A 5,714-nucleotide genomic window follows, 5' to 3' on the forward strand; every position below is an offset into this window, starting at 1 on the left:
GAGTTACCACCCACTGTCCTTACCCACTGAGATGAGGTTTCTAAAGTTCTCCAACATCACATCCCAATACAAGGTTCTCTGCTCACAGTCAAGCAGCTGCCACTCCTCTGGGGTGAAGTCCACAGCCACATCCGGGAATGTCACTGATCCCTGTAACAGCACATTCATCTTCAAACTAAAGTGTGCATCATTTGGGGACTTGCAAGAGAATCATGGCAGCTTCTTATGATCGTATCATATTCATTGTTGAGTTTTCAGAAAGTTATATATTATAACTACTATATGCTTGACTCAGAAATATATTTTGTGATCGGGCGCCTGGGTGGCTCAGTTGGTTAAGCGACTGCCTTCGGCTTAGGTCATGATCCTGGAGTCCTGGGATCGAGTCCCGCATTGGGCTCCCTGCTCGGCGGGGAGTCTGCTTCTCCCTCAGACCCTCCCCCCTCTCATGTGCTCTCTTTCTCATTCTCTCTCTCTCAAATAAAAAAAAAAAATCTTTAAAAAAAAGAAATATATTTTGTGATAGAAATAAAAATCACATTAAAAATATTCACTAGTGTCAGGACAGTTCAATCGGGTAAAGCATAGTCTTTTAACAAATGGTGTTGGGATAGCTAAATATCCACATGCAAAAGAATGAAGCTGGACCCCCTTCACACACACAAACACCTCATATCATATGCGAAAATGAACTAAAAAGGGATCAGAGACCTAAATGCAAGAGCTAAAACTATAAAATTCTTAGAATACATACAAAGGAGTAAATCTTTCCGACCTTGGATTGGGCAATGGTTTCTTAGATACGACAGGAAGTGTAAGTGACCAAAGAAAAAAATAGATAAAATGGAAATCATCAAAATTTAAACTTTGTGCTTCAAAGGACAACATCAAGAAAGTGAAAAGACAACCCACAGAATAGGATAAAATATGTGCAAATCATATACCTTGATAAGAGACTTGTACCTAGAATATGAAAAGAACTCTTACAACACAACAATAAAAAGATAACCCAACTTAAAAATGGGCAAAGGATTTGAACAGATTTTCTCCAAAGACACACATGGTCCATAAGCACATGAAAAGATGCTCAACATCATTAGTAAATACAAATCAAAAGCAAATGAGATACCACTGCAGACTCACTAGGATGGTTAAAATCAAAGACAGACAATGACAAGCAGTGACAAGGATGTGGAAAAACTGGAACTCTCATATATTACTAGAGGGTTTGTAAAATGGTGCAACAACTATGGAAAACAGTTTTACAGTTCCTTTAAATGTAAAACATTGAGTTACCATATGACCCAGCAATTCCTCCTAAGTATGCCCACATAAAAACTATACACAAATGTTCACTGAGAAGTATTCATCCAAAAGTAAAAACAATATGAGTATCCATCAGCTGATGAATAGATGGATAAACAAAATGAGGTATATCCATATAATGCAATATTATTTGGCATACATGTAACATTAATGACCCTTGAAAATACTGTGCTAGGTGAAAGAAGCTAGTCAAAAAAAATCACATATTGTATTGTCCTAGTTACATTAAATGTTCAGAAAAGGCAAATCCATAGAAACAGAAAACAAATTAGGGCTGGGAGATGGGAGGAACAGGGAATGACTGCTAATATAGGGTTTCTTTTGAGGTAATGAAGATATTCTAAAGTTAGATAATGGAGATGGTTTTAGTGAATAGACTAAAAACCACTGAATTGTATATACTTTAAATGGGTCAATCTGTAATATTTGAATTATGTCTCAATAAAATTATTTAAAATATTGCTTATATGTCCTTCATTCATTCACTCAAAGAATGTTTAATAAGGACCTATCAGACACTGTACTAGTGATACAAAAAAGAATAAAGGTATTACTGGCCTCAGAGATCTTACAATCTATTAGACACAACAAAGTAAATATATAAATTAGAAGGGCTATAAGGTTAACATGTCAGGCTCACATGACCATAATAAAATAGAAAATAAGGACTCTTTTTTACATGATAAAATATATCCTCTCAACCATAAGGCCAAAATCATGTTTAACTAACTTATGCTGAAATTAAAAAGGCATGTAGCTACATGTCTATCACAAAGAGATAGTTAAGACCATAAAGAACAGGGGTCAGCAAACTACAACCTATACACTGGCCTGCTGTTTTTGTAAATAAAATGTTACTGGAACATTTACACCCATTCATTTACTTCAGCTGCAAAGTCAGAGGTGAGTAGTTGCCACAGAGGCCATGTGGACTTCAAACCTAAAATATTTACTATATGGCCCTTTAAAAAGTTAAGAGACTAGCTAGGGTTTGTCCCATGAATGCATAGATAGTTCAGTATTAAGAAATGTATTAGAAATTATCTAAATTGCTGTATTAAAGAAGACAAAATATATTATTTTATCAACAGGTATTTTAAAAAACATAAAAGGAAAAAAGTTTCCAATTTATGAAAACAATCTTAAGCTAAAAATCTTTAACTTAATTAAAAACAACAAAAAACAAAAAACCCCAAATATCTACCAAAATACAAAAGGAAACAATGAAACACTGGAACCATTCCCATTAAAACTGGAACAAAAAAGATACTGGCTAGTAATTACATTGAAAATTATAGTTTCCAGAAGTCCTGTCCATTGCAATAAGACAAGAAAAAAAATGAAGACATACATATTGAGCAGTAAGGAACAAACTCCATTTGAAGAGTATATGACTGTCTACCTAGAAAATCTAAGAACCAACTAAAAAATTCTTGGACTTAATAAGAGTCCTGTAAGTTGACATAAAGTCAAATAGATAAACACATATTTTCCTATACACCAAAATAGCTGATTAGAAAATATAATGAAAAAAGATCCATTCATTCTCAACAGCAACCTAAACCATAAGTAAGAATAACCATTACAAGAAATGTACAAGAATTATAATAATAAACCTATAAAAATATAAATAAGGACCTATAAGAAAAATTGAACGGAGAATACATTATCAAAAAGTTATGAATTCTCTACAAATCAATGTAAAAGTATACTGCAATCACAATAAAACACCTAATATATTCCTTTATAGAGCCTGACACACTGATTTTAAAATTCACATGGAAGAGAAAATGCTCAAGAATACCAGAAGACTCTGGAAAAAGGTACAAGGTTTACTTATGGTTCCAGAAGAATATTAGAAAGGCTATGTAACTGAACTTACAAATTGAGTTCATATAGTGCTGCTTATTGGCACTATGTTCTCTGCTTACTCTGGGAAACACTCTAAGAAAGTCACAGGAAATGTGATGTTATATTTATCACAGGTTTGTTGCTGTGAATGTTATTTCTAACATTATCTCTATAAAAACCCATTATAAGATTTTTTTTTCAGAGAACTGAATCAGGAATATCTTTACTTATCTGAGGAATTATTTAGCTTCAATCCTTACAGATAATACCAATACTTTAACTGGTTGGCTATCCATTTTCTATGATTGAATAAAGACTGGGTATACACATGCAGCTCAAATTTATTCCAACTATGTGCAGACCCTGTGACCTGGATATCAACTTATCAATTTTCTAAATTTTCTTTTGGACTTGATCTATTCAATCCATGTTTTCCCTGTTTATACATTTCCTTTTTATATGGATTTTTGAGAGATTTAAATGACTGAATAAATGGATACCTTACCTGCAAGTTGATCATTTTCTGCAGCTCTTACACAGAGACCTATGAATATAAAAATGGGAAAAAAGAATAGAAAGGCATGAAAAACTAGAAAGCAATGTAGAAAAGAAAAGAAGCACTATCAGAAAAGAAGGACCCGGGCGCCTGGGTGGCTCAGTTGGTTAAGCGACTGCCGTCGGCTCAGGTCATGATCCCAGGGTCCCTGGATCGAGTCCCGCATCGGGCTCCCTGCTCGGCGAGGAGCCTGCTTCTCCCTCTAACCCTCCTCCCTCTCATGTACTCTCTCTCTCATTCTCACTCTCTCAAATAAATAATCTTTAAAAAAAAAAGAAAAGAAGGACCCATACTGCAGCTTCAGTAAATGTCACCTAGTGGGAGAATTATGATTCTAGGAGATGTCAGAAAAGTCCGTATTTTATAAGCACCAAACTCTACTGGTGGTTTTGTTATGAATATATGAAGGTTAGATAAGTATGTTGTACATTTCTGTCCTGCTGATCTAACAGCAAGTTGTTAATCTTTGAACCAGTGACATTTTTTCCTCCCAAAATTTATCCTAAGAAAATAATAATAAATGAATCAAAAGACTAACTAAAAGCCTGGTTTCTGAAACTCAGTATCTCTGGAAGTCTCTGCTCTGAAGCTGGGATAAAAGAGCTCAAATTAGGTTGGGTTTTCTTGAGAAGGCTGGACCCAGGAATTTTTTTTTTTTTTTTTTTTTTAAGCTGAAGCACCTTCAGTTTAAACTCTAAATCAAACTCTCTCTCTCTTTCTCTGGAAATTCACCATCTCCTATGAGCCTAGTATCAGTTTTTAAAAATTCCAACCAGCAAAGCTGGGGCCATAAAAAGGCTAAAATACGCAAAAGGGACTCACAGCTTTATTTACACAGCCTTCCCTGGAAAATCTGCAGATTCAACAGAGACCCTTTAAAAAAAAGAAGACTACAAATCGAAACTTACTTAGAATTCACTGCTCAAATATTTCAAAAGGAGAATAAATCCAACTTTTGGTTTTTTTGCAGGATGCTATCTTGCAAAAAAAGAATAAAATTTGGAGCACAGCATAAGGAATATAGTCAATGATACTGTAATAGTCATTTAAGGGGTAGAGACGGTAACTACACTTGTGGTGAACATAGCATAATGTGTAAACTTGTCAAATCACTAAGTTGTACATCTGAAACTAATATAACATTGTGTGTCAACTATAACCAAAAGAAGAAAAGGAGGAGGAAGAGGAGAAAGAGAAGGAAGATAATTTGTAGAAAACTCATCTGGGTTTGAATCTCAGCTCTTCCACTTTCTAAGCTGTCAGTCTAAAGCAAATAACCTCTCTCAGCTTCAGTTCATATGCAAAATGGAGAGAACACTTACTTCAGATTATTGTGAAAATACACTAAGAAGAGAACATAGTTTCTCTAGAAATGCTTTCTTCCTAGATCCCTTTGAATGGTTTAATATTACCTTTTGCAGGCTCTGGTAGGGCCAATGATGTTCTTGTAACCAGGAAAGGTGCAGCTTGATGCACATACTCCTACACAGTGATCTCTACCTACAAGAGCAGGAATATGCAAACTGAGCCTGCCCCAGCCCCACCCGGAATCTGGGAACCCACTGAGTGGTAGTCAGCCCCTGCTCTTGCTCTCTCTGAACTACTCCAGAATTGGACAGGTCTCACACACCCAAACACGAAATCACCGCACGTGGGGGTTGTGAAGTTTTATCTTCGGTAAGCCAATAAACTGGTCCCTTTCTCCTCGCCCGTCCCTTACGTCCCCAGGCTCCGCAGAGTCATACCTGCCTTTCACCGCCACGCTCCCAGCGATGCCTCTAAAACATCAGGTTACAGAGCTCTCCTAGAGACTCGGGGCGAAACCCGCGTTCTCACTTCACTCTGCACAGGTTGGAAGATTACGGAATACCGGTTGCCGCCCCATTGCGCGTGTGCGGAAGTAACTGACGTCCAGGTTCCCAGGTCCCTCCGCGGTGCAGCCTATTCATAGGGGACTACATTTCCCATAAGGCCTGTGGAG

At 36.5% G+C, this 5,714-nt stretch overlaps 1 long non-coding RNA gene across 2 annotated transcripts; it reads right to left on the minus strand.

The window, feature by feature from the left end:
• Positions 1-6: 6 nt before the first annotated feature.
• Positions 7-5,653, minus strand: LOC115942426 (uncharacterized). 2 transcript variants are annotated; one of them, XR_014141696.1, is made up of 4 exons: positions 5,479-5,653; positions 5,146-5,233; positions 3,683-3,721; positions 7-150 (listed from the first exon to the last, which is right to left on the minus strand). It is a non-coding gene; the product is annotated as an uncharacterized LOC115942426 (long non-coding RNA). The 2 variants fall into 2 exon arrangements; XR_014141695.1 differs by lacking the exon at positions 5,146-5,233 and having other exon boundaries at positions 5,479-5,648.
• Positions 5,654-5,714: the final 61 nt, after the last annotated feature.

Source organism: Leptonychotes weddellii, unplaced genomic scaffold (assembly GCF_054177405.1).
Source record: "Leptonychotes weddellii isolate Sample4059 unplaced genomic scaffold, ASM5417740v2 HiC_scaffold_13381, whole genome shotgun sequence".
NCBI lineage: Eukaryota > Metazoa > Chordata > Mammalia > Carnivora > Phocidae > Leptonychotes > Leptonychotes weddellii.